The sequence below is a fragment of the Pogona vitticeps genome, chromosome 3 (genome assembly GCF_051106095.1).
Source record: "Pogona vitticeps strain Pit_001003342236 chromosome 3, PviZW2.1, whole genome shotgun sequence".
Classification (NCBI taxonomy): Eukaryota; Metazoa; Chordata; class Lepidosauria; order Squamata; family Agamidae; genus Pogona; species Pogona vitticeps.
In genome coordinates this window covers 124,946,110-124,968,235 of record NC_135785.1, presented here as the reverse complement: position 1 = coordinate 124,968,235, position 22,126 = coordinate 124,946,110, and positions in this window count along the sequence as shown.

The following is a 22,126-nucleotide window of genomic DNA, read 5'->3' as shown; positions in this document are numbered from 1 at the left end:
CAGACGGAAAAAGCCAGCAAATTAACAGAATAACCCTTTAATTATTTATTTAACAAAAATAAATTTAACAAAATGCGGAAGCTATGTGTGAAAAACTGAGTACGCCTTATGATTCAATAGCTTTTAGAACCACCTTTAGCAGCAATCACTTGAAGTAATCATTTTCTTTATCAGTCACATCATTAGAGGAATTTTGCCCACTCTTCTTTACAATGTTGCTTCATTGAGGTCTGTGGGCATTTGTTTATGTATAGATCTCTTAAGGTACCACCAAAACATTGCAATTGGGTTGAAGTCTGGACTTTGACTGGGGCATTGCATCAGCTAGATTCTTTTCTTTTTCAGCCATTCTGTTGCATGATCCAGTTTTGGCCAAGCTTTAGCTGTCAGACACATGGCCTCATAGTGGACTCTATAATACTTTGGTATACAGAGGAGTTCATGGACAATTCAAAGACTGCAAGGTGCTCAGGTCATGTGTCTGCAAACCAAATCATCACCCTCCACCACCATGCTTTACAGTTGGTATGAAGTATTTGTGCGGATACGCTGTGTTTAGTTTTCACCAAATGTGGCACTGTGCATTATTGCCAAAAACCTTCACTTTGGTCTCATCTGTCTAAAGGACATTATTTCAGAAATCTTGTGGTTTGTCCAGATGCAACTTTGCAAACCTAAGCCATGGCGTTATATTCTTTTTAGAGAGAAGGAGCTTTTTCTTGGCCATCCTTCCAAACAAACCATACTTGTTCAATTTTTCTAATTGTACTGTCATGAACTTTAACATTTAACAGGCTAACTGAGGCCTGTAGAGTCTGAGATGTGACTCTTGGTTTTTTGTGTTTTTTTTGGGGGGGGTGTTGTTTTGGTTTTTTTGTTTTGTTTTTTTTTTTTGCATTTTTTGCATTAATAATAATAATAATAATAATAATAATAATAATAATAATAATAATAATAATAATAATAATAATAATAATAATAATAATAATAATAATAATAATAATAATAATAATAATAATAATAATAATGAGCTAGATATGTATTCAAAAGCTGTTTGCCAGCCCCCTGTTTGTGGGGAATTCTAGGGCCATGGAGCTTTCCTAAAGCTCCATGCCTTAAATGTTTACTGTTCCTGAAAATCCATTTTTGTTTTGTCTACTTAAAATGGATTAATTTGTCTACTTAAAATGCATTGTGGCAGTTCTTATGGAAACATAAAACAAAAAAGTAGACCATGGAAAAGTGAAATCAGCCCACCAGCTCATCAAACACACATGATAGAGTCATTTGTGTACTACAGTAGAAATGAGAAAGATTCCTCTCTTTCGGTGTTCGTCGTCGTTTAGTCATGTCCAACTCTTCATGACCCCATGGACCAGAGCATGCCAGGCCCTCCTATCTTCCACTGCCTTGCGGAGTTGTGTCAAATTCATATTGGTTGCTTCAATGACATTGTCCAACCATCTCATTTTCTGTCGTACCCTTCTCCTCTTGCCTTCACACTTTCCTAACATCAAGGTCTTTTCCAAGGACTCCTCTCTTCTCATGAGATGGCCAAAGTATTGGAGCCTCAGCTTCAGGATCTGTCCTTCCATTGAGCACTCAGAGTTGATTTCCTTTAGAATTGATAGGTTAGTTCTTCTTGCAGTCCAGGGGACTCTCAAGAGCCTCATCCAACACCACAATTCAAAAGCGTCAATTCTTCGGCAGTCAGCTTTCTTTATGGTCCATCTCTCATTTCCATACATCACTACAGGAAAAACCATAGCTTTGACTGTGCGGACTTTTGTTGGCAAGGTGATGTCTCTACTTTTTAGGATGCTGTCAAGGATTGTCATCGCTTTCCTCCCAAGAAGCAAGTGTCTTTTAATTTTGTGGCTGCTGTCTCCATCTGCAGTGATCATGGAGCCCAAGAAAATAAAATCTGTCACTGCCTCCATATCTTCCCCTTCTCTTTGCCAGGAGGTGATGGGACCAGTGGCCATGATCTTAGTTTTTTTGATGTTGAGCTTCAGACCGTTTCTTGCACTCTCCTCTTTCACCCTCATTACAAGCTTCCTTAATTCCTCCTCACTTTTTGACATCAGAGTGGTATCATCTGCATATCGGAGGTTGTTGATATTTCTTTCAGCAGTCTTGATTCCGGCTTGGGATTCCTCCAGTCTGGCCTTTCGCATGATGTATTCTACATATAAGTTGAATAAGATGGGGGACAATATACAGCCTTGTCGTACTTCTTTCCCAATTTTGAACCAATCAGTTGTTCCATATCCAGTTCTAACTGTTGCTTCCTGTCCCACATATAGGTTTCTCAGGAGATACAGTAGATAAGTTGGTGAGGCACTCCCATTTCTTTAAGGACTTGCCATAGTTTGTTGTGGTCCACACAGTCAAAGGCTTTTGCATAGTCAATGAAGCAGAAGTAGATAATTTTCTGGAACTCTCTGGCTTTCTCTATAATCCAGTGCATGTTTGCAATTCGGTCTCTAGTTCCTCTGCCCCTTCGGAATCCAGCTTGTACCTCTGGGAGTTCTCGGTCCATATACTGTTGAAGCCTACCTTGTAGGAGTTTGAGCCTAACCTTGCTAGCGTGTGAAATGAGTGCAATTGTACAGTAGTTGGAGCATTCTTTGGCACTCCCCTTTTTTTGGATTGGGATGTAGATTGATCGTTTCCAGTCTTCTGGCCACTGTTGAGTTTTCCAAACTTGCTGGCATATTGAATGTAGCACCGTAACAGCGTCATCTTTTAAGATTTTAAATAGTTCAACTGGAATGCCATCACCTCCACTGGCCTTGTTGTTAGACAAGCTTTCTAAGGCCCACTTGACTTCACTCTCCAGGATGTCTGGCTCAAGGTCAGCAATTACATTGTCTGGGATATCCAAATCTTTCTGATATAATTCCTCTGTGTATTCTTGCCACCTCTTCTTGATGTCTTCTGCTTCTGTGAGGTCTCTCCCATTTTTGTCCTTTATCATGTTCATCTTTGCACAAAATGTTCCTCTAATATCTCCAATTTTCCTGAACAGATCTCTGGTTTTTCCTTTTCTATTCTTTTCCTCTATTTCTTTGCATTGTTCATTTAAGAAGGCCCTCTTGTCTCCCCTTGCTATTCTTTGAAAGTCTGCATTCAATTTTCTGTAACTTTCCCTATCTCTCTTGCATTTTGTTTCCCTTCTCCTCTCTGCTATTTCTAAGGCCTCGTTGGACAGCCACTTTGCTTTCTTGCATTTCCTTTTCTTTAGGATGGTTTCTGTTGCTGCCTCCTGGACAATGTTACAAGCCTCCATCCATAGTTCTTCAGGCACTCTGTCCACCAAATTGAGTTCCTTAAATCTGTTCTTCACTTCCACTGTGTATTCATAAGGGATGTGGATTAGATTATACCTGAGTGGCCCAGTGGTTTTTCTTACTCTCTTCAGTCTAAGCTTGAATTTTGCTATGAGAAGCTGATGATCAGAGCCACAATCAGCTGACTGTATTGAGCTTCTCCATCTTTGGCTGCAGAGAATATAATCAATCTGATTTCGGTATTGTCCATCTGGTGATTTCCATGTGTAGAGTCGCCTCTTGTGTTGTTGGAAAGGAGTGTTTGTGATGACCAGCTTGTTCTCTTCACAAAACTCTATTAGCCTTTGCCCTGCTTCATTTTGAACTCCAAGGCCAAACTTCCCTGTTGTTCCTTTTATCTCTTGACTCCCTACCTTAGCATTCCAATCCCCTAGAATGAGAATAACATCTTTCTTTGGTGTCAGTTCTAGAAGGTGTTGTAAGTCTTCATAGAATTGGTCAATTTCAGTTTCCTCAGCATTGGTGGTTGGTGCATAAACCTGGATTATTGTGATGTTGAAAGGTCTGCCTTGGATTCGTATTGAAATCGTTATATCATTTTTGAGATTATATCCCATTACAACTTTTCCCACTCTTTTGTTGACTATGAGGGCTACTCCATTCCTTCTGCGGGATTCTTGCCCACAATAGTAGAAATGATAATCATCTGAATTGAATTCGCCCATTCCCATCCATTTTAGTTCACTGACGCCCAGGATGTCAATTTTTATTCTTGCCATCTCCTGTTTGACCACATCCAGCTTCCCAAGGTTCATATGCAGTATTTTTCTTTGCAGCATCGGACTTTCCTTTCACTTCCAGGCGCGTCCACAACTGAGCGTCCTTTCGGCTTTGGCCCAACCACTTCATTAGCTCTGGAGCTACTTGTCCTTGTCCTCCTCTCTTCTTCAGTAACATGTTGGACACCTTCCGACCTGAGGGTCCCATCTTCCAGCGTCATATCTTTTAGCCTTTTGTTTCTGTTCATGTGGTTTTCTTGGCAAAGATACTGGAGTGGCATTGCCAGTTCCTACGCCAGGTGGATTGCGTTTAGTCAGAACTCTCCACTATGACCTGTCCATCTTGAGTGGCCCTGCATGGCATAGCCCATAGCTTCCCTGAGTTACTCAAGCCCCTTCGCCATGACAAGGCAGCAATCCGTGAAGAAGGTGTTACCGGACTACAATTCCTACACCCCTTACCATTAGCTATTACAGCTAGGGCTGAAAGAAGCTGCAGTCCAAAAATGGCTAAAATCCAGTAGTAAGTCAAATCTAGAATAAGCCACTTGAATCACTTTTGTTGACTCACCAAATGCTCACTGACTCAATGGTCCTACTCTAGTTGCAATTTATTAATAGATTTCAGCAAATAACTAGAGGACATCCCACTCCTCTTCACCATAGGCTTGCATGCATGTCTGTTTACAAAAATAATTATGTAGATTCTGCCATGACAAGAACTTTTGCACAGAATCACTCCATAGCAGAGAATTTTAAATCCAGAATTATGATAGCCAGTCAGATTGAAACAGGGGCTTTGGGTCCTGTTATAATATAGACAAAATCCACCTATATATCCTATTTCTATTATGCAAACTAGATTATAATAGCTCCTAATGACTTCAGACAGGAGCCAGATTTGAACAAGCATCCTTTAAATGCTGTACTAATGCTTTATACTTCTTTACTAATCCCATCAGCCATCAAGCCTGCTCCATTTCAGTTCTGATTTAGATCCCTTTTAATTAATTGTTTCCTGTATAGGCTTTGTCTTGATTTAAGGGAACTGTCATGGAATGTTAATTAAAAATCAGTAGAGCCTGAAAACATGCACTGCATATTTAAATTAGTGGGCCTTGTCAGCTGGATTTACACAACTGGTCCACCTGCTTGGTGCTATCAAGTGTTAAGCTTATTGAATGTGTGTACTGCTTTTCTCTCCTTTGACATGACAAAAAGGCTCTTTGAGCAATAACTGGTAAGTGATGAATGCTCCCAAGGATAGGGCTGTCACATGGTACATGCAACTATCCTTGAGGTGAAAGACTATTCTTGAAAACTGCAGAACGCAATGTCATTTCTGGACATGACTTCAAAAAGTAACCTTTAAATCTCCTTAAATATCAGACTTCTAATTCTGGCTGTCATTAGCCTTGTGATTTTATGGTGAATTAATTATAACAGAGGGCCAGTGTGGAACAATAGATAGAATGTTAGACTAGAGAGATCTGGATTCTCATCAACATGGGCTAGTCATGACCTTTTGGCTTGATCCATCTCAGAACAACATTGTAACAATAAAGCTGGTGGAGACAGCCAGGTGTTTTAATTAAAAAATTACTTTGGCGTGTGGAGGGAGAGGGTGTTGTTACAGGAAATAGAAAGTAGGCAAATAAGGGGAGCATTAATGCAAGAGAACTGAATGGCCCTTCCTTCCTTCATGCTCCCCCGAGCACTCGGAGAGGATACGAGTAATGCAATAGTACATGAATAAACACCCAGCTGGAAATTGAGGAAGATCTCAAGGGAAAAAAGCTATGTGATTGCTGTTGGTGTTATATGCAGTCAGGTTCCACTCCCCTAGTGAGTTTCCATGGCTAAGTGGGGATTCAAACCCTGGTCTCCAGAGTCTTAGTCTGCCACTCTATGCACTATATCACATTTGGTATGAGTGTACAGTGGTGCCTCGTTTAACGAGTGCCCCGGTTAACGATGAATTCGCATAGCGATGGCAAAAAAGCAATCTCTTTTGCCATCGCTTTGCGATGTTGCCTATGGGGAAAAATCGCTTTGCGATGTTTTCCCCATGTGCCCCATTTTCCCCCAGCTGAGTGGCGGGAGCCTCCAAAGGACCGCTCCCGCTGCTCAGCTGGGGGAAAATGCCGGTGGTAGCCTCAGAAGGACCCTTCCGAAGGGTCGTTCAAAGGCCACCGCCGGGATTCCCCTTCGGAGGGGGCATTTTCCCTTAGCTGAGCGGGAGCCCCGCTGCTCAGCTGGGGGAAAATGCCGGCGGTAGCCTCGGAAGGACCCTTCCGAAGGGTCCTTCCGAGGCCACTGCCGGGATTCCCCTTCGGATGCCTAAAAGGCATCCGGACCCCCGCCGCCGCCGCCGCTTGTATCCGCCCCGCGGCCGGCTACCCCCACCATGGTCGGACTCTCAGGAGTCCGACCATGGATGGGGTAGCCGGCCGCAACGCGGATCCAAGCCGCAGCGGCAGGGGTCCGGATGCCTATCAGGCATCCGGGGCTAGGATCTGCCCCCCGGCCGGTTCCCCTTCCATGGTCGGACTCTCAGGAGTCCGGCCATGAATGGGGTAACCGGCCGGGAGGCGGATCCAAGCCTCACCGCCACCGCCGCCGCTTGGAACCGCCCCCCGGCCGGTTCCCCTTGCATGGTCGGATCCGACCGTGCAAGGGGAACCGGCCGGGGGCCGGATCCAAGCGGCGGCGGCAGCGGTAGGAGCTTGGATTCTCCCCCCGGCTGGTTACCCCATCCATGGCTGGACTCCAGAGAGTCCGACCATGGAAGAGAAAGCCGGCCGGGGGGAGAATCCAAGCAGCGGCGGCGGCGGTAGGAGCTTGGATCCGGCTGGGGGCCGGATCTAAGCTCCTACCGCTGCCGCCGCTGCTTGGATACGGCCCCCGGCCGGTTCACCTTCTATGGTCTGATCCGACCGTGCAAGGGGAACCGGCCGGAGGCCAGATCCAAGCAGCGGCGGCGGCGGTAGGAGCATGGATCCGGCCCCCGGCCGGTTCCCCTTCCATGGTCAGATCAGACCAAGCAAGGGGAACCGGCCGGGGGCCGGATCAAAGCCCCTACCGCCACCGCCGCTTGGATTCGCCCCCCGGCCAGTTCCCCTTGCATGGTCAGATCAGACCAAGCAAGGGGAACCGGCCGGGGGCCGGATCCAAGCGGCGGTGGCGGCAGTAGGAGCTTTGATCCGGCCCCCAGCCGGTTCCCCTTGCATGGTCAGATCAGACCATGCAAGGGGAACCGGCCGGGGGCTGGATCCAAGCAGCGGCGGGGGCAGGGGGGTTCCGAATGGCTTCCAGTGCTTCGCCTGGAAGCCATTCGGACACCCCCTACCCTGTCCCCGCTGCCGCTGAGAGCCTTCCGAGCTCTCAAAGGGCTTTCTCCAATGTGTGGTGGGGAAGCCCTTTGAGAGCTCGGAAGGCAAATGTCGGCGGTCGGCGGTGGCTTTGGGATCCATCCAAAGCCACTGCCGACTGCCGATATTTTCCCCCAGCTGAGCGGCGGGGCTTTGAAGCTCCCGCCACTCAGCTGGGGGAAAATGCCTGCGGTGGCCTTGGAAGGACCCTTCCGAAGGGTCCTTCCGAGGCCACCGCTGGGATTCCCCTTCCCCGCGGCCGGCTTCCCCGGCTATGGTCGGACTCTCAGGAGTCCGACCATGCATGGGGTAGCCTGCCGCGGGTCGGATCCAAGCCGCGGGGAGAGGGTGGGGGGATCCGGATGGATCCCACCACCCTCCCCCCGCGGCCTGAGGAGGGTGGGAGGCATGGCCGGACTCCTCGGCAGGCACCGCAGCTCCGATCCGATCTGAGCCGCGGTGCCTGCCAAGGAGTCCGGCCATGCCTCCCACCCCCCCACCTCCTGCGGCTTGAGAAGGGTGGGAGGCATGGCCAGACTCCTCGGCAAGCACCGCGGCTCCGATCCGATCTGAGCCGCGGTGCCTGCCAACGAGTCCGGCTATGCCTCCCACCCCCACCCCCACCTCCTGCGGCTTGAGAAGGGTGGGAGGCATGGCCGGACTCCTCGGCAGGCACCGCGGCTCCGATCCAATCCGAGCCGCAGTGCCTGCCAAGGAGTCCGGCCATACCTCCCACCCCCACCCCCACCTCCAGCGGCTTGAGAAGGGTGGGAGGCATGGCCGGACTCCTCGGCAGGCACCGCGGCTCCGATCCGAGCAGCGGTGCCTGCCAAGGAGTCCGGCTATGCCTCCCACACCCCCCACCTCCTGCGGCTTGAGAAGGGTGGGAGGCATGGCCGGACTCCTCGGCAGGCACCGCGGCTCCGATCCGATCTGAGCTGCGGTGCCTGCCAAGGAGTCCGGCTATGCCTCCCACCCCCCCACCTCCTGCGGCTTGAGAAGGGTGGGAGGCATGGCCAGACTCCTCGGCAGGCACCGCGGCTCCGATCCGATCTGAGCCGCGGTGCCTGCCAAGGAGTCCGGCTATGCCTCCCACCCACCACCCACCTCCTGCGGCTTGATAAGGGTGGGAGGCATGGCCGACTGTGCTTGCAGCAGCGGAAGAGGTGCCCGGTGGAGGAGAAGGCAGGAGCTGATCTGTCATTTCTCCTCCACCGGGCACCTCTTCCGCTGCTGCAAGCAACTTCGGGGCAGTCCTTTGGGGGAAGCCGGGCTGTGGAGAAGAAAGGCAGAAGCCCATCCGATCTCCCCCCCTCCACACCGGGCAGCTTCTCCCGCTGCTCCCGATGGTTGGGAGGGGAGATCGGATGGGCTTCTCCCTTTCTTCTCCACAGCCCGGCTCCTCCCAAAGGGCTGCCCCGAAGTTGCTTGCAGCAGCGGAGGAGGTGCCCGGTGGAGGAGAAATGACAGATTGGCTCCTACCTTCTCCTCCACCGGGCACCTCTTCCGCTGCTGCAAGCACAGTCAGGGCAGCCCTTTGGGAGAAGCCAGGTGGTGGGGGAGAAGGCAGGAGCCGATGCCGTCTTCCCCCCCTCCCCCGAGGCTTCTCCCAAAGGGCTGCGCCCGATAGTGGGGGAGAAAACCGGATAATCCGTTCCTATTGGAACGGATTATCCGGTTTTCAATGCATCTCTATGGGAAAACACGTTTCACTTAACGATGTTTTCCCATAGCGATGTTTTTTTTTTGAACCAATTAACCTCGCTATGCGAGGCACCACTGTATTTCAGTGTTTTCCATATAGAGAATACTCAGAAGTGGTATACCATTCCCTTCTTCTGAGGGCAGCCTGGGACTGTACAGCTTGCACAAGGCTAAACAAGCTGGTTCTATTCTCAGAAGGCACAATGGGGAATCAAACTTCCAATCTCTGGTCCAGCTTGACATTGCAATGAGACAGCAGCAGGAGGACAGAGCTCCGTCTCCTAGGCTGAATTCTGACCTCTTTGGGACACCCCCCCCCAGAGGTTTAAAACCATGGCGAAGAGGTAGTGAAATGGGGAGAAGCCTGTTGATTGCGGGGGGGGGTGATTACCCCCATTTCAATCCAGGAAATTCCTCAGTCAACCAATGGGTGAAAACAAGTAACTGAATAGCTTGCTTGCAAGTTGTTAGCAGCCGGCAATAGAGAAGCAATAAATCAGCTAATTGATATTGTCGTTAGCATTGGGTGACATAATATCTTATAACTATCCTGCTTTATGACTATTCCTGGACAAGACAATTCCATATAATATAAATAAGCCTCTCTTATCCTCACCACTTATAGAACAGTGATGAATCTGGAGAGAGGGAAGGAGATGCAGACGCAAAGAAAATAAATTGGACACTGATTAGACATTTAACTGTACTTCAAGGAAGAGAGTTTGATATTACTTTGGCATTAGAAATTTAAGAAATCTTTCTCTTAAAAATCATAATTAGCTAAACAACTCTGGGAGTTAAACTTGTTATGTTATGGCTATCTACAGCGTTTGGCGGAAAGCCCAGAAAAGTGACCTTGAACACTCTATGGTGCTCTTAAGCCTAGAATTTGTTTTGATTTCCCCTTTTTTTTTCCTGAGAATTGACTGAAGCATAGACAATTAACCCTGAAATATAAAGTGGACCTATGTGGACCAATAAAAACATTTGGATGTATCCTGGGTTCTGAACCTGACTGGAACACAGGCCAGGATAGAATTAATACAGGAATGGACCTCTTCCAAGGCTGGATTACAAAAGACATCAGGCCATGAATACAAACACCGAGTGAACTGGACTGTCACTCTATGTCTGAGACTGTATTCAAATTTAACCCTAAAGATGATGAATATAAAAGTAGCCTTATTGAAGCAATTATTGATGGATTTGGACTGATTACTTTAAGAAACTGGACATCTTTCACTTGGAATACAATTATTTGACATCTTGGGGGCATAATGTTACAACGAGGAAAATTCTGGGATGAAACAAAAGCCACCCTTCAACAATTTTAGAAATAGTGAAATCCCACAACGAAGAGGCAAAATTATTCAATGAACAGTTATGGAAGGACTATATTCAACAGGAAACAGGGAATAATGAAAAAGGAAGTGTGAGGGTGGTGGATGATGTATGTCAACCAAAGGAGGGACTGGAGGAAATCAGAGAGAGAAAATTTAGGAGATCTGATTCTAACCATGGAGACAAGGAGAGTTCTAGGTGTGTGAAGAGAAGATAAGGGGAAAGAACCATCAGATTTAATTAAAAAGAGCCTGGAAGATCTATTGGAGATAGAGCAAGTGCATAAAATGATCTCAGATGATACAAGGAGCGGCAGAACTTTTAGAGATATATGAATAAGAATTGGGAAAAGACATACAAGAGAGGGAGTTACTTAGAGGGATATAAAGTAAAAAATATTAAGGTGGTCCTCAATGTTGAAAACATGAAAACATGTATACACCTAACTAATGGAATTGTAAAGGGACATATCTTCTACGGTGGTGCCTCACTTAACGACGATAATCTGTTCCAGGAAAATCGCCATTAAGTGAAAACATCGTAAAGCGGGAAAAAAAAACCATTGAAACACGTTGAAACCCGTTCAATCCGTTCCAGTGGGGTAAAAACTCACCGTCCAGCGAAGATCCTCCATACAGCGACGATTTTCGCTGCCTGTATAGCGAGGAATCCATCCCTAAACACAGCAGGGAGCTATTTTAATTACCCGGTGGCCATTTTGAAATCGCCAATCAGCTGTTCTTAAAACATGGTTTTGCAAAGAATTGGTTCCCGAAGCAGGGAACCGATCATCGCAAAGCAAAATTCCCCCATTTAGACCATTGGTGTCTAAAACTGGAGACAGTACTCTAGATGAGACTGAACCAGTGCTGAATAGAAGGAACTAGTACCTCACAGGACTTGGAGACTGTACGTCTATTAATAGCATTGGCCTTTTTTTGCAGTCACATCATGTTTTGGCTTATATTCAGCTTTTGATCTATAGCAACTCGAAGATCCTTCTCAATCATAATATATCTGAGTCAAGTACCCCCCCATCTCCTAACTATGTATTTGGAGGTGTGTTTTCTTCCCTTAGATGTAGCACATTGCACTTACCCATTTTAAATTTCATTCTGTTGTTTTCAACCCAGTGTTTAAGCCTATCAAGTTCTTTTTGAATTTTGTTCCCGTTTTCCAGTGTATTAGCCATTCCACCCGATGTTGTGTCATCTACAAATTTGATAAGTATTCCCTGCACCCCTTCATCCAAGTCATTAATAAAAATGTTGAAGAGCACTGGGCCCAGGATTGAACCTTGGGGTAACCAACTTGCTACTTTCTCCCAGTTTGAGAAGGAGACATTGATAAGTGTAACTCTAAAAATATATGAACTTCTTCCTTTATTTATTTTATTTATTTATTTATTTATTTTATATCCCGCCTATCTGGTCGGTTAAGACCACTCTAGGCAGCTAACAGCATAAAATAGAACAATAAATATGTATAAAACAATTTTACATAAAAATAGACATAATAGAATAGACAAATAGAAGGGAGAAAGAGGGCATCAGGGATTGACTGGAGGGAAGGCCTGCCGAAACATCCATGTTTTAAGTTGATTTTTAAAGATACCCAGCGAGGGAGCCACACGAATCTCAGGAGGTAGGTTGTTCCAGAGACGAGGAGCCACCGCCGAGAAGGCCCAATTTCTTGTCTTTTCCTTCCAGGCCTCCCTCAGCGTTAGGCTCCTCAGCCTCACCTCCTGGCTCACATGAGTGACACGGGTAGATCTTGGTGGGAGTAGGCGTTCTGCCAGGTATCGAGGCCCTAAACCGTTTAGGGCTTTGTACATAAGCATCAACACTTTGAAGTCAATGCGGAAGCGGACGGGCAGCCAATGCAATGTGGCCAGAGTGGGAGAAATATGCTGGTATTTTTTCACTCCACTAAGTAATCTGGCCGCCGCATTCTGCACCACCTGAAGTTTCAGCAGCAGCCTCAAAGGGAGACCCATGTAGAGCGCATTACAGTGGTCTAATCTTGAGATTACGAGCGCTTGCACCAAGGTAGTGAGTGCCCCAACATCGAGATAGGACCACAGGTGGGCTATCCACCTAAGATGAAAAAAGGCGGTATGGACCACTGACGCCACCTGAGTTTCCATAGTGAGTGCCGGGTCCAGATGGATCCCCAAGCTGCAGACCCCATCCTTGGTGGGAAGAGTCACCCCCCCCCCAAAAAAAGAAGAGGGAGTTTCCCAGTCCCCCAGCTGTGGGGGCGCCCACCCTCAGTACCTCCATCTTGTCCAGGTTCAGGCTCAGCCCGTTCTCCTGCATCCATTGCAGTACAGTCCCCAGGCAGCGCTGTAGGGACAGAATGGCATCTCCTGCAGTTGGTGAAAAGGAGTGTCACATACAGCACTGATGGTACCTGTCTGTCATGGGTTTGGAGGGAAAGTTCCATCCTATGGGGAGTGGAAGGCGGGACATCAGGGGGAGGAGCTGTACTGTATATATGTTTGGAGCTGATGTGGAGAGTGAGGAGTTGGAGTCTGTGTGTCAGACTGGGTACAACTGTGTGTCAGTTAGTACATACCTGATAGGTTCAGGTTTCTATTTAGGTAGCCAGAACTGATAGGTTCAGGGTCTGTGCGTTACCTTAAAGGGTTCAGTGGGAACCAAACCGTTGTATGTGTGTGATTGGGGTTATGCCACGTTACATTATCCTATCTACCTGATTCTTTTATTTATCCTGTTGGTTATTTCAATAAACCTTGTTCTTTTGTTTAGTAAAATCCATTCCTGGTCTGTGTGACTCCTTATAGGGAATGGTTGGTGGCAGCATAGTTAAAGGGTGGCATACTCCAGTAGGTCTGGGGTTGTCACAAGGAGATGTAGAGCTGGGTGTCGTTAGTGTACTGATGACACAAGGCTCCACACCTCCTGATGACCCCACCCAGCGGCCTCATATAGATGTTAAACAGCATTGGGGAGATAATTGACCCCTGTGGAACCCCACAATTGGGACTCCACGGGGCTGAAAGACTCTCCCCAAGCTGTACTCTCTGGGGGCGGTCCTCCAAGAAGGAAGGGAGCCAGGCCAATGCAACACCACCAATTCCCAACTCAAAGAGCCTCCCCAGGAGGATACCGTGGTCAATGGTATAAAAGGCCGCTGAGATGGCAAGCAGGACCAGCAGAGACACTTTGCCCCTGTCAACCTCCCTCAATAGGTCATCACACAGGGTGACCAATGCCGTTTCTGTACCATGGCATGGCCTGAAGCCCGAATGAAATGGATCCAGGGCATCCCTTTCATCCAAGTGTGCTTGAAGCTGGTCGGCCACCACCCTCTCAACCACCTTGCTTAAGAAAGAAACATTGGCGATGGGCCTATAGTTGCCAATTTCATCCACCGCCAAACTTGGTTTCTTCCTAATGGGCCTAATGAGTGTCTCCTTGAGGGCAGAAGGAAACCTGCCCTCAAGGAAAGACCCATTGATTATTACAGTGGGCCATTCCATTGTTGTAGGCCTGGCTGCTTTGATTAGCCAGGACGGGCAAGGGTCAAGGGAGGAGGTGGTGGCACGGGAGCAATCAAGCGCCCTGACCACAGAATCAGGCGTAACAGGCTGAAAGGAGTTAAAAGTTACCAGGCACGACGGAGCGCTGGACATCTCTGCTCGACTCACTGTGTTCAAAAAAGGAGAGAGGTCCCGGCAGATGGCCTCCAGATTTTTAAAATGCTCAAATTGGTCCGGTGAAAAACTAGAGGGAGGCCCGTCACTCGGACCAATTCTGAATAGGTCGCGCACTATACGGAATAATTCCGCCTGCTGGTTGGACGCTTCGCTTATCCAGTTAGCGAAGTATGCTCGACTGGCAGCCTTTACCTTAGCCAAGTAAAGGTTGGTAGCAACCTTGACAGCTATCTAGTTATAATCCATCGGGTCCTTTCTCCATTTGCGCTCTATCCATCTCTTAAATCGCTTTGACGCCCGGAGGTCCTGGTTAAACCAGGGCGCTGGGCGGGCTCTGTGCTGGAGAGGGCGTTTAGGTGTGATCGTGTCTACAGCCCTAGCCGCAGCGGCGAACCAGCCATCAGCCAGAGCCTCGACAGGAGCGCCAGCCACGTCGGCCGTAACACCTCTCATAGCATCCTGGAATCCAGCCGGATGCAGTAGCCTTCGAGGGCGGACCATAACAATAGGCCCCTGCTCCCTGCGAGGGGGGAGAGCCATTTTGAGGGTACATTTTATTAGGTGGTGATCCGACCATGACAAGGGTACCGATTCAAGGTCAGTCACCATCGGACCACTCTCGCTCCCATTGGAGGAAAAAACCAGGTCAAGTGTTTGGCCGCCCACGTGGGTGGGGCCGTTGACATGTTGGGACATGTTCAAGGAAGCCATGGTCTCCAAGAACAAAAGAGCTGGCCCGGAAGTCTCTGCCCCCACATGCACGTTGAAATCCCCCAAAATCAATAGCTTCGGGGATCCCAACAGTGCCGCAGAGTCAAAGTCTACCAGCTCTGGTAAGGAAATGGCTGGGTCGCGGGAAGCATGGTAACCCAGCAAGATCCCAATACCATCCCTGGCCCCGACCGACATGTGGAGGGCCTCAAGACCCGGCTTTACCACTGAGGAGCACCTAGTAACCTCCAAGATGGATTTGTAAACAATGGCTATTTCCCCCCCGGCCCTCCAGTCTACCCTGGTGTTGGACAGCATAACCGGGCAGACAGATGAGTGCTAGGGGGGGAACCCCTCTCCGGCAATCCATGTTTCAGTTATGCATGCCAGGTCTGCATCCTCCTCCAGGATAAGGTCGTGAATTACCTGGGTCTTATTAGATACAGACCTGGCATTCAACAACACGAGGCGTAGAGTGGAAGGCTGGCTGGTCTGGCTACCTCGATACTGGGGGTTGATCACAGTCTCAAATGAACAGCCTTCAAACATCTGTTCATCGTTCTTCTGACATGAGTAGGGACTGTGCCAACTCCATATCTCCCCCTACCCGTGATCACAGAGATGTTTTGGGGCCCCTCGCTGGGAGGGCAGGCCTTCCATTCCATATTTAAAAAGGGGAGGGGCGGAAGGAGGGGAGGAAGGCAGGGGGAGGGAGAAGAAGAAGAAAGAGAAAAAAGAGAAAAAATTTAACTTAATACAAATTAGATAACAAAACCCAAATGCAGTGTAAAATTAAAATATATATAAATAAGATACATAAAGTGAGCATACATATACCAAATACAGTGTAGTCAACAACATCAAACTTTAAGGGGGGGGAAATACACGGTCCCGCAGTGATTATCCCCCACATATAGCCCAAAACTGTCTTTCCCTGTCCCGTAGCTTGATGATGTTGTTTCTGATGTTGTTAAACTTATTTGTGTTAATTGTGACGCTGGTTTATGATTTTCACTAGAAAGATAGGACTCACACTTCTCAGCAATGGGCTCACAGTTCACAATGGAGTGTATAGGCAGGATCAAAAACTCCAGTGTCCAAGCTAGGAAGAGCTCAGTCCCTGCCATTTTCCACCCTTGTCGGCTGGCTAGGGAAGCATCTTTGCTGGGCAAGCAAGGACAGGGAAAGAAAGGGGGACCTGGAGGAAGAACTTCCAACATGGCATCAGCGTTCCAACGCTCCGAGGACCTCACATGCTCTCTCCAACTCTCGCAAGGACCCTGCACTCTCCTGGCTGCTTCTGCTCTTGGAGCTCCACTCACCCCCAGCACAGTAAACCGAGGTTCGTAGGCTCCTGAGGTCTTGCAAGCATCACAGCCAGCCACAAAGCCCGGTGATCTCAGCTCCAGGCTTTAGCTTCCTGCACGCCATCAGGGCTGGTTCGCCAGGGAGGGGGGGCGCCAAGTTCCCAGCCTCTGGATCCTCTTCCCTCCGATGACTAGCTCCAGAACCCGGCTGGTTCCTGGTCCCTCTCCCCTCCAGCACTCATCAATCCCCTCCTGAGGTCGGGTAAGGGCTTCTGAGCATCTGAGCTCCGCAAGCACGCCAGCAGCGGCTCCGCGTTAGAGCTCCAGCTCCAGCCCAGCATTTCTCCCCGGCTCCAGCCCCACAGGAATAAGGGGGGAACAAGACAGATCAGGAGAGAGAAGAAAGGAGAAAAAAGAAGAAGAAAAGAAAAGACAAAAAAATAAAGAGGAGAACCCAAGAGGCAAGCCAGAGCGGCAGAGAGAAACGCTAGCCACCCGCCGCCGGCGCCATCTTGGAAAGAAGCTTAAATGGTTAATGCATTGTAGTGAAAGAAGCAATTTCTCCAAGCACTCTATTTTAGTTGGGCATCTAACCTGAAAGTTTGAATAGCTAGCAGTTCACTAACAGACTGCCAGTGTGTTCAGAGTGATGTATAGATTAATATATAGAATTCCATATGTCATTACTGACAGGCCAGACTACATGAGCTTCTCATAAGACAGACATACTTTCAAGTTGAATAGTAATTTGCCTGCTGCTTGACGAAAAATAGTGTACATGCTTGCATAGAAGTAACTACTCACTTGAATCACAGATAAAAGTGAAGGCATATTGAAATTCTGTTACATTGAGTGAGAGTTGTCAGGGGCAGGACAGCTCAGACTCAAAAGTGGCCAGCTTTAAGGGAAATTGTCCTCTCTCCAAATGTACATCTGGAGACTACTTATATTACTCCAGAAGAGTAGATGCGCTCATTTGGCATTGTCATAAATAAAAATTTTGAGGGTCAAAATCCTTTTAAAGGAAATGTGGAAGCTGAATATTAAATTCAGAGCTAAGAAGCAACTATTTTTATAATTATTTTTCCGTTGAGGTGACCCTGGATCTAGCAAAGGATTGAAGAACATGTTCTAGGCTAAGTACTCAGCTCATGTGAGGCAACCGCGCCCAAGCAGACTGAGCCCTACTGTCTACAAATATCAGCTGTGAGTGTCACCGAGAAGATTTGACATCCTCCCATGACTGCACATTGCAGAGAAAGATTAACAGCCTAATCTTTCATAGGAGCTTATCTCCCATCACTGAATCCCTTCCTGATCTATAGGCTTCTCAGCTGTCTCCCCCAGCATTCCCCAGAACAAATGTGTGATCAGACAGGAGTTAAGCCAACTGTTTGGACCACTGCAGGGATGTGTTAATTCACTCTTTTTGACAGTGATCACATGACATAATCCCTGGAGCAAAACAAACCATCCCCTAAATGATTTATTCATGTCTTTGTGGCCCCTGTCAGGGGTGTCTCCTTATTTGGTGAAGGTAAGATTGCTCTGGTCTGGTCCATTCCAAGCACATGTGATCACTAGAAGTGTACTGAAAGCAAACTCTTTGTTAATATTGCGAAGTGGCTTAAGAAGCAACTTCAGGATATTGACAAATTAATCACTTCCTCAGCTACATGGATGGGCCAAGGAAGTGGGGGAATAATTTAAATGTGTACCTGATAGCAAACATTCCTTGCATCACTTTAAATAAAATGCTTCCTCCCAGAAGCTTTTCTTTATTTTGCTTTTTAAGTCTTCGTCAAGAGCCTACCCGGTCTGGCTGTGGGCAATCTATCTACTAACAAAAACCATTTAAAGTGATGCACCAAATATTTTTTGTCAAATGCACACTTAATTTTTTCCAGTTTCTTGGACTGTCCACATAGCTGAAGAAGGGACTAATTTGCCAATATCCTGAACTGGCTGTCTTGTCAAGCCATTTCACAATATTGGGAATGGCTGCTTCAGACTAAATGGGGTTGTTTGAGATCTCTATGCCATTTTGATGTGAGGATTTAGCCCACTCCAGCCAAGCTGTGTAGACAAGCCCCGAGTTAGAATAATGTGTCCTGTAGATGCATTACCTTGTTATGTACTTATTTGATCAAAAGCCTGCTTTATGCTTATTGCTACATTTCCCCTCCAGTAATATAAAACAGAGGGTTAGGTTGTGTGACAGTCCCTGATCAGAAATGCTGCAGTCCCAGGAATTCTTCAACAGTGTGATTAACCATTAAATATAAATGCAATGTGCCACGCACCCCCCTACCCACTCACCCCCCCAACCCAAACCCCCACATCACAGTCCACTGAAACATTTCCTGAACTGTTTGCACATGCAGTCATATGTGTGGAGAGTTTCTAATATTAAAAACCTCTGTGTGATGCAAACGTTTTAAATGTAACTCCCGTTGGAAGATAAGGAATGAATGGAAGAAAACTCCACATTGTGGAAAGCAATCATTTTAAGCTATTCTGTTTATCCTTCCATAAAACGCAACTGAATGCAAATTATTAGCATAAAAACCACAGGATATGTCTTATGAAAGCACTTTGCACATTTAACATCATCATCTCTGCATACATTACAATATTTTAACAGAAAAGCCTGCTAACTACTTGGGGGGGAAATGCAAATGGCAGAAACATCTGTTTCAATGATAGGCAATTCCCTCTGTCAAAGTGTTTGTTTGCTTGATGATGTCAGATTGCATGAAGGAAAACACAAGCTAGCCCTCAAAGAATGGCCAGATTCCAAAAGGGAGCTTTGTGTATGTGATGCATGAAGTTGTACGCTTATCGCACTTCTTTGATTTACATATGACATTTGCTTCCTTTACCAGCAACGAAGTGTTTTTTCCTGCAGTAACAGCCAGTGCTGAAAAGCCAGCACTCATCAGCATGAGGCAGACTCCCCTAGGTTATTTCCCCATGACAGTAATTTCACCCAGGGGAATGCCTCCCGTTCTGCATGAACAAACAGTGCCTGCATTTTCAAGATTAGCTGCACTTTTTTTTTGTCCAGGATGTGGGTTGGCCCTTTTTGATATTCTTTCTGAGTATGCACTGAACACAGAAAATACACAATGCTTGTGTAAACAAAAAAAGAGAGACAAATGGGGGAGCAGAGAACACAAAGCAGACAATAATACGATCTGTGTTCCTGGTTTTCAAATGCAAGCTAATCATTAAACTCAGAGTCACCACGAGTATTCAAGAAATGGGTTTTGTTCTGTTTTGTTTTCTAAAAGCTCCTGTTATCTCAATAACATACAAATCGAAGGTGGGAAACCTATGCCTGAAGGCACCAATGCCTAAAGCAGGGGTGGGTGACATGCCTGAACACTCTGTGAAATCATCATCCCTGCATACAGACAACAAAGGAGGATGAGGTGGTCTCTCTTTACCTTTACCATCATTATAGCTTCCTACATGGGAAGATTCTTTATTTATTGACAGTGCAATGGGATGTAAGTCCACACCTCCTGTCTTTTCATTCCATTTATTAAATTTATGAATCCCACTGTGAAAGAAGTCTTGAAGAGGCTTATAAAATAATACATATAAAACAGTCTATAAAACAAGAGGATATAAATCAATATAAAAGTATTGAAACATAAGCACTCTAAAGCTGACATTTTAGGGTGCTTCACAGATTGTGTATCAATACTTTTATGTTGATTGTGAATAAAATGAAATGTGTTTATCCACCATAGCTCCCATAGCCAAGCTAGAACCAATGCCGCAAACCTCACTAACCCAGAGCAGATTTTCAGTGTCCAATGCCTAGGGAAAACATGTTTGCCTGGTGCTGAAGTGCCAGGCAAATTTATTTGGGGAAAGCACTCCTTAATAATAGTAATAGTAATAGTAATAGTAATAGTAATAGTAATAGTAATAGTAATAGTAATAGTAATAGTAATAGTGATGATGATGATGATGATGATGATGATGATGTGCCATTGTGTCAATTCTGATTTAAGGAGACACTTTCCAGGGTTTTCCAGGATAAACTGCTCAGACATTGTTTACCATTCCTTTCTTTTGGGGCACCCTGAACTGTGCAGCTTGCCCAAGGCCACACAGGCTGGCTCTACTAACAGGAGGTAGCCAGATATCTAAACTACTGTGCTATGCATAGACACAAAAATTCAAAGAAAACACAACTTGCCAAACTACTGAAAAGTCCTACTCTGTCCCTCTGTTACAAATCCTAACCCTAACCTTCCAGTGACCATTCCATGTGTCTGCTCTGAGATGTGACCAGCAAAACATATCCATCAGCATCTACTGGTAGCCCATTATCTTGGCAGTTCACCTCAGTTATCACCTGCCCTTGGCCAGAGCAAGGATAACTTATTTTGTTGGACTCCAAGAATCCCTCAGTCATCTTGGCAACTGGCTGAGGGATTCTGAGTGCTGGAGTCTTTAAAAATAACATTCGGAAATGCTACTGAGATGTATAGCAGAGGTCATCAGCCTTTTTCCTACTGCGGACCCTTTAGAGGTTGCAAGGAAACGTTTTACATTAAAAAATAGGTTCAGTGTCGGGGGGGTGCAGGGAGTTTGAGGTGCTGGGACCCACACTGGGAGCATGGGGCTGCATGCAGCCCATGAATCAAACTCTGTCCATCCCTGATGTAGCAGGTGCCCATACAACAAAGCTAGCTAGTGAATGCAACACCGCAAAAAGCTCCAAATGAGTACTTTGAAAAGTATTAAAGATTAATATGTCAGTCCCACGATCCGGAACATACACAACTCCACCCTAACATCTAAAGCGTATGAATCCTTAAAGGACCAGTATCCTGTTATGAAAATTTTTGCTTCTCCTTTCTGTTCCCTCCTGTCTTGTACCCCCCCCCATCTTTGCCATTGAGCAGAAGGAGTGAAAGAGGAAGTACTTGACTCCTCAGGCAAAACAGGCTTGGGACAAGGAACCTGTTAGAGTGCTAGCTTATATTCCGCCAGCTCTTGGTCACTAGTCTCTGTTTTAGTGTCATGAATCCAATCCTGCACTTCAGCCAATAGTACCTGAGCCCAAATTTATCATTTTACCAATTAAGAAAAAACACACTACGGTTATAATTTTTTTAAAAGTACGTAGGACCCCCATATCTGCCAGATCAGTTTCCTGTTTCTATTTTTTAAATTCTTTTCAATGGGTATAGGATTATGGGAAGGGAATTTAGGGTTAGGGGTGTAGATGTGGATGGGGAAATGATAAAGTTCCAGAGAGTGAGATAGTACGTTTATATCAAATTTTACAATTATATTAGAAGGAGAGATAAAAAGAAAAAAAGTAATTTTTTTAGTATTACTATATTTACTCATCTCTTTTCCCTAATTGGACATTCATATTCTTCTTTAATCTATGCTTTCCAGGCAATCTTCCAAGTCTAATAATGAAATTATTCCCTATATATCCACCAAGCATAAATGTCTCCTCCTGTGTTTTATGTTTTCCACATCATTTAAAAACATTTTAATATCAGTTTCAACAAAAAAGAGGAAAGTATGAAGCTCAACAAAACTTGGTTCCCAGCTATCAAACATACTACGTGCAAAAGGACAATGAACTCTACCCACCCACAAGGACAGGGGATCACTACACACAAAAGACCAGCTAATGACACCCATCAACCACAGGAACAGATAATCTCTTCCCCTTAGCACAACAATACACCCACAACAATACACACTAATCACCCATCTACAGGAAAAGACACAGCCATAAATACTGCACTCCCAAGCCAACTACACCAGAGTAAGGTTGCTGTCCTCTGAAGATGCCGGCCACAGAGACTGGCAAAACGTCAGGAAGAACAACCTTCAGAACATGGCCAAAGAGCCCGAAAAACCCAGAACAAGCATTAGATCCCTGCCGTGAAAGCCT